The sequence below is a fragment of the Gracilinanus agilis genome, chromosome 3 (genome assembly GCF_016433145.1).
Source record: "Gracilinanus agilis isolate LMUSP501 chromosome 3, AgileGrace, whole genome shotgun sequence".
Classification (NCBI taxonomy): domain Eukaryota; kingdom Metazoa; phylum Chordata; class Mammalia; order Didelphimorphia; family Didelphidae; genus Gracilinanus; species Gracilinanus agilis.
In genome coordinates, this window is record NC_058132.1 from 434,080,214 (window position 1) to 434,092,921 (window position 12,708).

Genomic DNA, 12,708 nt, shown 5'->3' on the forward strand with positions numbered 1-12,708 from the left:
AGAAATGCAAATTAAAACAACTCTGAGGTATCACCTCAAACCTAGCAGAATGGCTAAAATGAAAGAAGGGGAGAGTAATGAATGCTGGAGGGGATGTGGCAAAATTGGGACATTAATGCACTGCTGGTGGAGTTGTGAAATGATACCACCATTCTGGCTGGCAATTTGGAACTATGCTCAAAGGGCTATAAAAGAATGCCTGCCCTTTGATTCAGCCATAGTGTTGGGTTTGTGCCCCAAAGAGATCATAGATAAACAGACTTGTACGAAAATATTTATAGCTGTGCTTTTTGTAGTGGCAAAGAACTGGAAAAAGAGGGTATGTCCTTCAAATGGGGAATGGCTGAACAAATTGTGGTATATGCTGGTGATGGAATACTATTGTACTAAAAGGAATAATAAACTGGAGGAATTCCATGTGAACTGGAAAGACCTCCAGGAATTGATGCAGAGTGAAAGGAGCAGAGCCAGAAGAACATTGTACAAAGAGACTGATATACTATGGTAAAATCAAATGTAATGGACGTCTGTACTATCAGCAAAGCAATGACCCAAGACAATTCTGAGGGATTTATGGAAAGGAACGCTACCCACATTCAGAGGAAAAACTACAGGATTAGAAACACAGAAGAAAAGGAACTGCTTGGACAGTTGTGTTGATGGGGTCATGATTGGGGCTGTAGACCTGAAAAGACCACACCCATGTGTAAATAAGTCTTTACTGACCACACATATTAAAACCCGTGGAAATGTGAATTACCTACAGCGAAGGGGGCAGGGGTTTGAGGGGTTGACAGGGAAAATAAAGACATGGGTTATGTAACCATGGAAAAATTTTCTAAAAATAAAAAAAATTATTTAAAAAAAAAGAGAAAAAAAACAAAATGCGAGCTGAGCAACCCCTTCCCCCGCCCCACACTACCTATATACTGCCAAAGACAGCACACAAGAATTAGAGCAAGTTTGGGGCACAGATTCAGTATTTGGCAGCTACCTGGGGTTACCAGGACCTGCTCCTGAGAGCAGGAAGACTTAAGACACCAAGAGGCTAAGGAATGCACATGAACTTTGATCTCAGACCCTGAGTGCAGGCAAAAGTTCAGCCTTGGATTCAAGCCCAGACACAAATCCTGAGCACAGGCAAGGACTTGGATCTTTAGCACAGGCGCAGACCCTGATTGGGGACCCAGTGCAAAAGGGGTTCACAACTGTGGAAGCTATGTCCTGAGGCTGTTAAAGGAGCCTCGGCCAGAGGAAAAAGTAAGGGGACCAGCAGGAGGCTTGACTCTTAGAACAACTGAGACTTCAGGAGCCTAAAGAGCACATATAGACCCTGAGTGTGAGGATAAACCTGAGAGGGCCCAGGGCTAACAATGGCAAGCCAGAGACAAGAACCCCAAAAGAGAAAGATCATCAAGAAGCAATCTGTAACACTCGACAACTTTTACACAGATAAAATCCAGACAAAAGAGCAAACAGCAGAGGAGGACAAACAAGTAATCATATCCAAACATTACCAAAATAATGAAAACTGGCCATGAGCTATTGAAGACTTCAAATCTGAGATGATGAGAAAGGTGGAAGAGATTTGGCGAGAGAAGTGGGAAATAGCTCAAAAGGAAATAAACAGTTTAGAAGACAGATATTCTAATTGGAGAAAGATGACCAAAAATCAAACGAAATGGTAAGCAAGTTGGAAACCAATAATGGCAAGAAAATAACAGTTCAAAAAGCAGAATTTTTGCATTTGGAAAGTGAGGTTCAGAAATAAAATGAACTGATAAACAAATTGAACACCAGAAATGACCAGATTGAAAAGGAAAACCAAAAGATTATAGCCGAAAACTAGTCCCTAAAGCCTAGATTTGAGCAATTAGAAGCTAATGATCTCTCAAGACAACAAGAACAAATATAACACAGTTGAAAGATGGATAAAATAGAAGGAAATATCTCAATGAGAAAGTGATAGTCCAAGAAAACAGGCCTGGAAGAGACAATCTAAGAATCATTGGTCTTCCTGAAAAAAACAGAAATTTATAGAAATTTGGAATGAACTAAAATAAATTATTCAACATAATTGCCCTGAAGTTCTACAACGAGAGGGCAAAATAGACATTGAAAGGATCCATAGATCACCCTCTACACTAGACCCTGAAAAGACAACCCCCAGGAATATAATAGCCAAATTCATGAGCTTCCAAGTAAAAGAAAAAAATATTACAAGAAGCCAGAAAGAGAAAATTCAGATATCAAGGAGCACCAATCAGGATCACAGAGGATCTGGCAGCCTCCACACTAAAAGACCACAGAGCTTGGAATATGATATTCAGAAAGTCAAGAGAACTGTATCTACAACCAAAGATCACCTACATCTAAAAACTGACCATATACTTCCAAGGAAAATTTTGGCATTCAACAAGATAGAAGATTTCTAAGTATTTGCACAGAAAAGACCAGGACTAAATGGAAAGTTTGATATCCAGTCACAAAAATCAAGAGAAACATGAATAGGTAAATAAGAAACTGAGGGGAAAGAAAGAAAACTTGTATTTTTTTTAAATTTTACCCTTTAAGGGCTTGAGTATGATCTAATTATTGGTATTCCTATGTGGAGAAATGTTATGTATAATTCTCTTTAAGGAACTCTATTCATGATTGTAGTATTCACTATTATAGTAATTAGAAGAATTATTCATAGGGAGAAGTTGGAATACTAAATGGTCTAAGATGATATGAGGAGGGAAAGAGGGAGGTGAATAGTAGAGGACACCAAGAGAAACTTGAATGAAAAAGAAAAAAAGGATATTCTCTTACACACAAAGAAGGCATGGGAAGGGGAAGGGATGAATACTATTACAAGAAGGAGAGGAAGAGAACATTAAGAGGTAATAGTTAAACCTTACTCTCAGTGTAATTAACCTTCAGAGGGAAGAGTAGCTTTATCCATTGGGATATGAAACTCTATCCAACCGTACTGAGAAAGTCAGAAGAGAAAAACCAAGGGGAACAGGAGTGTGGGGAGGTCATAAAATGGAGGGGAGAAGAAGGGGGAGGGAATTCATTAGGCCTTAAAAATAAATAGAGGGGAATAATAAGGGAGGGGGTAGAAAGGGTAGTAAATCAAGGAAGGGGATAAGGGTTACTGGCATAAAGCAAACCACTGTTTTAAAAGGAAATAGTGCAAGAAGGGGTAGAACTAGAAGAGGATACCAAAATTTTGGGGAATACACAATTGATAATTATAATTTTGAATGTGAATAGGATGAACTCGCTCATAAAAAAGAAGCAAATAGCAGAGTGGATTAGAAACCAAAATCCTACCATATGTTGTCTACAAGAAACACACATGAGGCGGGTGGACATAAACAGGTTTAAGGTTTAGGGCTTGAGCAAAATTCTTTGGGCATCAAATGAGTAAAAGAAGGCAGGAGTAACAATTATGATTTCTAAGAAAGACAAAGTAAAAATAGATATGATTAAAAAAGACAGGGAAGGTCATAACATCCTGATTAAAGGCAGTATAAACAATGAGGAAATAACATTGCTCAATATGTATGCACCAAATGGCATAACAACCAGATACATAATGGAGAAACTGGCAGATCTCAAGAAGGAAATAGATAGTAAAACCATAATAGTGGAAGATGTAAATATCTCTCTTTCAGATCTAGATAAATCACAACAAAAATTAATAAGAAAGAGATAAGAGAGATGAATGAAGTCCTAGAAAAATTAGATTTAATAGATATGTAGAGAAAAATATATAGGGACAAAAAGGAATACACCTTCTTTTCAGCTGCACATGGTACATTCACAAAGATTGACCATGTAATAGTGCATAGAAACATTGCAAACAAATGCAAAAGAGCAGAAATAATAAATGTAACATTCTCAGACAGTAATGCAATAAAAATAATGATTAGTAAGGGCACCTGGATAGGCAAATGAAAAACTAATTGGAAATTAAATATTATGATTCTCCAAAACCAGCTAGTGAAAGAAAAAACCATAGAAACAATCAACAATTTCATTGAAGAGAATGAAAATGATGAGACATCCTGCCAAACTCTGTGGGATGAAGCCAAGGCAGTATTCAGTGGGAAATTTATATCCTTGAATGCATATATTAACAAATTAGGGAGGGGAGAGGTTAATGAATTGGGCATAAAACTTAAAAAATTAGAAAGCGAGCAAATTAAAAATCCCCAGATGAAAACTAAATTAGAAATACTAAAAATCAAGGGAGACATTAATTAAATCAAAATTAAAAGAACTATTGAATTAATAAATAAGACTAGAAGCTGGTATTTTGAAAAAAAAAACAGATAAAATAGACAAAGTACTGGTCAATCTAATAAAAAAAAGGAAAGAAGAAAATCAAATTGACAGTATCAAAGATGAAAAGGGTGACCTCACCTCTAATGAAGGGGAAATTAAGGCAATCATTAAAAACTATTTTGCCCAATTATATGGCAATAAATATACCAATCTAGGAGATATGGATGAATATTTACAAAAATACACATTGCCTAGATTAACAGCAGAAGAAATAGAATACCTAAATAATCCCATATCAGAAAAAGAAATTGAACAAGCCATCAAAGAACTTCCTAAGAAAAAATCGCCAGGGCATGATGGATTCACAAGTGAATTCTGTCAGACATTCAAAGAGCAACTAATCCCAATACTATACAAATTATTTGATATGATAAGCAAAGAAGGAGTCCTACCAAATTCCTTTTATGACACAAATATGGTACTGATTCCAAAGCCAGGGAGATCAAAAACAGAGAAAGAAAACTACAGACCAATCTCCCTAAATGAACATACATGCAAACATTTTAAATAGAATATTAGGAAAGAGACTCCAGCAAGTGATCAAGAGGATCATCCACCATGATCAGGTGGGATTTCTACCAGGAATGCAAGCATGGTTCAACATTAGGAAAACCATCCACATAATTGACCATATCAACAATCTAACAAACAAAAATCACATGATTATCTCAATAGATGCTGAAAAAGCCTTTGACAAAATACAGCATCCATTCCTATTTAAAAAACCCTTGAAAGTATAGGAATAGTAGGACCTTTCCTAAAAATAATAAACAGTATATGCCTAAAACCATCAAGAAGCATCATATGCAATGGGGATAAATTAGAAGCATTTCCAATAACATCAGGAGTGAAATAAGGATGCCCATTATCTTCTCTATTATTTAACATTGTACTAGAAACATTAGCAGTAGCAATTAGAGAAGAAAAAGAAATTGAAGGTATCAAAATAGGCAAGGAGGAGACTAAGCTATCACTCTTTGCATATGATATGACGGTCTACTTCAAAAATCCTAGAGAATCAACTAAGAAGTTTTTAGAAATAATCAACAACTTCAGCAAAGTTGCAGGATACAAAATAAATGAACAGAAATCATCAGCATAATATGAAGGATTGGGACCTAGCAGTACCAGATATTAAACTATACTATAAAGCAGTGGTTATAAAAACGGTATGGTACTGCCTAAAGAGACAGAATGGAGGATCAGTGGAATAGACTTGTGGTAAGTGACATCAACAAGACAGTGTAGGATAAACCCAAAGCGTCCAACTTTTGGGACAAAAATCCACTATTTGACAAAAACTGCTGGTAAATTTGGAAAACAATATGGGAGAGATTAGGTTTAGATCAACATCTTATACCCTAACCCAAGATAAATTCAGAATGGGCAAAAATTATAGAAGGGGAGAGTAATGAATGTTGGAGGGGTTGCGGCAAATTTGGGACATTAATTCATTGCTGGTGGAGTTGTGAAGTGATGCAACCATTCTGGATGACAATTTGGAACTATGCTCAAAGGGCTATAAAAGAATGCCTGCCCTTTGATCCAGCCATACCATTGTTTTGGTTGTACCCCCAAAGAGATCAGAGATAATCAGACTTGTTTGAAAATATTTATAGCCGTGCTTTTTGTGGTGGTAAAAAACTGGAAAACGAGAATATGCCCTTCAATTGGGGAATGATTGAACAAATTGCTGTATATGCTGGTAATGGAATACTATTGTCCTCAAAGGAATAATAAACTGGAGGGATTCCATGTGAACTGGAAAGACCTTCCAGGAATTTATGCAGAGAGAAAGGAGCAGAGCCATAAGAACATTGTACTTAGAGACCAATACACTGTGGTAAAAGAGAATGTAATGGACTTCTGTAATGGCCGCAATGTAATGACCTAGGACAATTCTGAGAGATTATTACCCGCATTCAGAGGAAGAACTGCAGGAGTGGAAACACAGAAGTAAAGCAACTGCTTGAACACATCGGTTGAGGCGGACATGATTGGGGATGTAGACCCAAAACTACCTCACCAATGCAACTATCAACAATTTGGAAATAGGTCTTGATCAATGACATGTTAAAACCAGTGGACATGTGCATTGTCCATGACGGGGGGGAGGTTAAGGGTTGAAGGGGAAAGTAAAAGCATGAATCATGTAACCATGTTAACTTTTCTATAAAATAAATATTATTAATAAATGTTAAAAAAAATAAGAAATATTTGAACTCAATAATCAATACTCCAATATGCATGAAGGCATAACTTTATTGGTGGAAATTTTGTTTCTGAGAAAAATACTGGTAGGAAAAATGGAAAGTAGTTTGGTAGAAAGCAGGTTTAGATTAACAACTTATAAACCACAATAAGTATAAATTTTATATATTATTGATATATACATTTATATATAAATTATCAAAACATTATTTAAATGTTAAAGATCATACCTTACACAAAGAAAAATATGATATGATTTCTAAGGCTTAAGGAAAAATTTTAACCCCACCTAGGATAAAAGTAATAACAAATAGACAATAAAAATCTCTACATGTGAATTTGAAATATTTTTGTATTATTCAAATCAGCCTAACTAATATAAAAAATAGTTGATAGACATCTAATGATTGCTAAATGGAAATAGACAGGAATATAAAATTGGCAATTTGTTAGACATTAAAATTTTCTTTAAAATTCAGAAAACAAAAAAATCAATAATTTTACTTACTTGAAAGTAAATAAAAGTATGATCAATAAAATATCTTTAAAGAAAGTATGTAAGAATAGGGGCTAAATGATTTAACTCTAAATTAATGGCTTAAAGGGAAAAAACATAAAAGTGATAAAATTTTACTAATGGATATTACAGCACTAAAAATTATATTATGTTGGGATCCCTGAGAGCATATCCAGAGACCCTCAGCTAGAATATCCCCAGCCACATTCTCCTTCCCTAATCTAGGGCATGTTTTTTTTTTATCCCATATCCCTGGAAACCCCTCAAGTGAGCTGTATTCCCCAACAGAATTCTTGTGTATGTTTCATATAACCCATGGACACCCTTGATTCCTTAATCACCATACAAGGTGTAAAGAAGATATCATCATTCTCCATACCCCATACTTATGGAAGGTTCTTTGTTAACCATAACCTGTTGCCATAGAAACATTTGTCTATACCATGATTATGTAAAGTTAGCACAGAAAATCCATCTATTTATAAAAATACTCACTCCACTCAATTAAATTCCTATTGTTTGCAATCAACATCTTTTGTCCATGACATTAACATATTTCTGTTAAATTATTTAAAAAGAGAATGAGAAATGGAAGTAGAGTTATCAATTACAGACATATATTAAGGTGTATGCCTTCATAAGAGAGAATGGATATAGAGCAAAAGTTACTGGGAACAGATAGTTCAAGGGATGATTTTCTGAGGATTCTGGAAATATTTTCATATTAATATCTGTATCTTAAGGAACTCCAATTGGGATACACTTCCATGGAACCCCAAGAGAGGGTTAGTTAAGGGCAATTAGAATTTGAGACTCACTCATTCTGGGTATGGAGTGCTGGGAGGAAGGAGGATGGGGGGTTACTACTACTTTTTTTAGGCCTAGCACAACTCTGACTAGAAGAGGTTGTTGATATCATTTCCTTTACCCTTGTAGGTACTCAAATAAGATTATCTCACATTGACCCCAATCCAATACTGCTGCAAAGTGATCCTGCTGGGAGTTTTCAACAACAAATACATCTTTATTAACAGATCTTCAATCAACATCATCTATTAAACATTTTGCACTTATTTTTAGTTAATACAGTGAAGTAGAATAGCTTGAGAGGAAGATAGGGAAACAAAATTTCTGTGTGGGCCTTCTGCCCCATTAGGGAAGAAGCCATCCCGTCATCATCCTGCAATCGACCAAGATTATTAGAAAGATATTATCTATCCCACTCTCCTTTCATATTCCCTTCAAGTTATTAAACTCTTGTTTAAACTAAGTCAGTTGGTGTGAGAATCCTCTGATCTAAACCACATTGGCCTATATACATTACCCAGAAACAGCCACCATTTTCCTGCTTCTGTGGCAGTTCTGTCCCTGTGAGAGAGGACAGCTGTGAAGGCATCTTTGAACATATTATCCATCCTTGATTGGGTATTAGATCCTCACAAGAGCCATCAACTTCTTGTGTGAATATCCTTTTCTGATAACAATTCTAGCTTAGAGAAGTTTAGTCAGATCTGCATCATTAGCCACTGGGTCACCATTACTTCAGTTAAGATCAACAGCCAGGGTCCAGTTCTGACAAGGGAATGGAAAGGGGAGTTCTAACAGCTTGTCTCCTTTTCCCAACATGAGGCTTGTGTTTCCCAGCGGGTTCCCAGAGCCTGGCCATCCTTACATAATTAATGTAATACACTAGAGAAAAATGGACTGAAGAAAAGTAAGTTGTTGGAGATAATAGAGAGGGATATCTACTAGAAAAAAGATGGGAAAGTATCAGATCATTTCTTCAAGTAAATGAGTTAGACTTGGTGAAGAGAAGGTATGCTTCTTCATGTGAAACAAGGAAGAAAGAGGACATAGAGGCAAAAAAAATGGTGATTTGAGATAAGATAGAAAGGAGAAGTGGAAATCTCAGAGAATGAACTCTCTTTTCAGCAAAATATGAAGCAAGGTTCCTAGTTGATAAAATAGGGGAAATGGAGAGGGCAGGTAATGGTAGCTTTTAGGAAGAATGAAAAGATTTGGAAAATCTCTTGTAGTAAATGGAAAAAAGGTTGATTTTAAAAATATAAAAAAATATATTACCTTGCCATACTGAGGGCCTAGTTGAGGTCATATAAATATATTTGTAATGGGCATAATTAGCATACAGTTTTATGATTTTGTCCAGTTCTGTGCAGCAGTATGCCTATAGGAGCAAAGGCAGTAGATAGTGAGAATGATTCAAGACAAATGGTTGGTGAAACAAGAATAGCAATATGTTAATGGTGCAAGTAAATTAAAATAAGACACTAGAGTATACTTGTTCACCAAAGCATCAAAATAGAGAAAGAAGAAAAGTGAAGTCATATAGCAATCAAATAATATATTGCTGTTAAATGTAGGCCAGGGTATCTTGATAGAGGTTTCACTGAGGAAATGGAAGAGGGAGATTTAATGAAGAGTTAAAGAAGATTCTTAAGCCAGCAGACTTCTAACAGTCCTGTTATTCCATAGTATTTCTCCTCCATCAAGCTTCTGTCTCTGGCTGAACCAGAAGCAAAGTGTATATATCCCCTTCTACTGTAAGAAGTGAATTAGCTCATTAAGGGAATCAAGCTAACTCAGTCAACAACAACAACAACAAAATAATTTTGACTAGACCCTGTAATCTGGAGCAAGGGAGGGTATTTCTCCCTGCTTTATCATGATCTTTAAGGTTGCATTTTTTCTCCATAGCTGCACCCTCTTTCTGACATTTTCAAGACTTTCAGGAGAAGAGAAAGAGTTTGAGGGGATTTAATACCTTGGCTCATCAGAAAGGTAGTGTAGGACTGATAAGAATGCATGGTGAGGACAAACCACATAATTTGTGGTTGCAAGGCATAGCAAAATTTGGAATGACAGTAGCATTCAATCATTTAAGAAATGTCAGAGATCATGAAAGTAGAAGTGATGGTAATGGCAAGATTTAAGGCAGTGAGGGCAAACCTTTTAGAGGTAGACTGCCAGGCCCAACCCCCACCCCCAGACCTATTGCCATGCCAACCCCCTCCAAATACCACATGCTGTGGGCCTCCCACCATCCCAAGCTGGGTGTGTCCTGCCACCCCCACTTACCCTACACAGTGGAGGAAGAAAGAACTCCCATTGGGCTGCTGGACAGAAGGGCGGGTGAAGTGAGGAATGTCCTCAGGGAGTGTAGAGAGAGGGAGGGGAGTTGCCCAAGCACTCTGCTCCTCCCTAGCTCTGCTACCTATTAGTCCCTGAACTTACTCCCTGCCATTGAGCTGCTTAGCAGGGGGATGGTGGAATGAAAAAAAAATGTCATTAGGTACAGTGGAGAAGCAGCAGCTTCACCAGAGTCCTTCTGCCTTTCTAGCAATAAACTGGGGATGGGGTGTGGGGAGGGAAGGTGAGGGAGGGCTGACAGAGAGTGCATCTTTGGCACCAATCCATAGCCTAACCATCACTTATTTAAGGTATTAACAACTTCATGTGTGAATGATATTAGGTGAAGATGTATGTTACATAAAATAAGTAAGCTGAGGAACTACGTTTAGGGTGTTTAAGGGAAAGGGTTGTGTTAAAGAGAAGAGAAATGATGTTAGGCACTGAATTCATTGAGAAATGAGGAGGATTATGGATTAATAAAATCTACCAGAATTTTGTTCAAGTAGTAGATGTGAATTAAATGAACCTCAAAGGGAAGAGAGGTTACTGAATATTGGTAGCAGTGTGGGAAAGTGGAAGTATCACTGAGGACCAAAGAGATCTTATTCTAGGTCCTCTACCTTGATCATGGTAGAGGTGGCAAGGAGCAAAAGCATAATTAGTACTGGGAAATTGAGCCCAGGAGGTTGAATTATTAAGGGGAGTTGTTTTATTGAAAGCCATAAGATGGAAAAGGAAAAGATTTAACTTGAAAGCAAGTTTATTATTTATGGAAAAGTTCCAGTGAGCACAGGGGAAGGTGTGAATAGCTTAACAATGAAACATTGGTGGGGTGAGGTTGAAGGGAATGAATATAATGGATAGTGCATAGAGGTAGAGAAGTCCAACAGATGTTGGAATAGCTATAAGTTCAGAATTGTGGGAATGAAAAAGGTAGAAAGAGGAGTAATTTTGTTAATCAATGAGGGATGAGTGTTAAAATTTAATTGTACATAGGGTATTTGCCTCATGCTTTATTCCTTTTTATGCTTTAAGAATTTTAGGTAAGGCGATAAGTGCTTAGAATGGAAGGAATGTTGTTCTTAGGAAAACTAAAACAGGATCTCAGGCTGATGAGATGTTGGGATTTCCTTTCTCCTCTTTCCTAGAGGGGAGTAGTCTGATGCTCAATGGAATGATGTTTCCATTCTTCTCACAGGACACAAGAGACCAGACTAGAGACTGAATTAAAGTTTTTCTTATTCCTTTTAGGTTCTACCTCTCATCAAACTGGCAAAGATGACGAAATAGGAAAATGACAATTTTTGGAGAAACTCCAGGAAAAGTGGAACACTAACCTACTGTTTGAGGAACTATGAATTAATCCAAGCATTCTGGAAAACAATTAGAAGTCATATACCAGAAGTCACAACACTAGCAGTAATAATAGGCTTACATTTAAAAGAAATGGGAAAGGGAAAAGATTTCTGTGAATAAAAATAATTTTTACGACACTTTTTGGTTGTAGCAAAGACCTGGAAACAAGGTCAGCATGCAACAAATTATTTATATGAATATAATGGCATATTTCTACCACATAAGACAAGATAGGAAGATTCAGAAAAATAAAAAAAATGCTCATAAAGACTTGTATGCACTAATTTAATATGAAGTACAAAATACAGAACACATTATAGAATGACTACAATACAGTAAAAGAAAATTATGTAAAAATCAATAAAATCATAACTGCTGAGACTGATGGGGAAACATACTTCTCACTGTATGGTAGAGAGGTAGACAGATTAGAACTACAGAATGACATGCATTTTTAGTCTCAAATAATTTTTGCATTCCTTTTGTGAGATTATATTTATAACAATTGGAGATTTTATTGGAAAGATAGAAGGGAATATAGATGTTGTGATAGTTATACTCTAAAAATAAATGAAAAGATATCAATGACTTATGGGAAAATAATTAGACTCAAACAAAGGGATTTCATAAAGGATAACAGATAAACAAGGCAGTGTTGAAGAGTTGAAGAGTTAGCATTAAATGTGAACTAATCAGAAATGCAAATAGTACATAGTGGATATTCATGATTTCATATGTAGTCTTCTATTTCAGCTAATCATTGTTTTAGGAAAATTTTAATCATTTTCAAATTCATAATAAAAATTCAAATAAAGCACATAAATTCTACATTTGGAATATCCTTAAAAGAAAACAAATCAAACCTAAAGATGATAGCATTAATCTATAGCAGCAATCTAAGGCCATAAATAAGTATTATATCATAGCTTGATATCATTTCTAGGTTTCTGACTCCAAAGGTCTTAGAGCAAGAGCATATTTTGGAGTTTGGACCAAGACAGACATTCATCTTGGGAATTACAGACATAGATTATTAGCAGGGTGACTCCAGCTGATCTCATTTGTGAAATGGAATCTGAATAAATTAAATGGTAAAATATATGGATATTTTTAATTAAGTAAAACTCTTAGTTGTA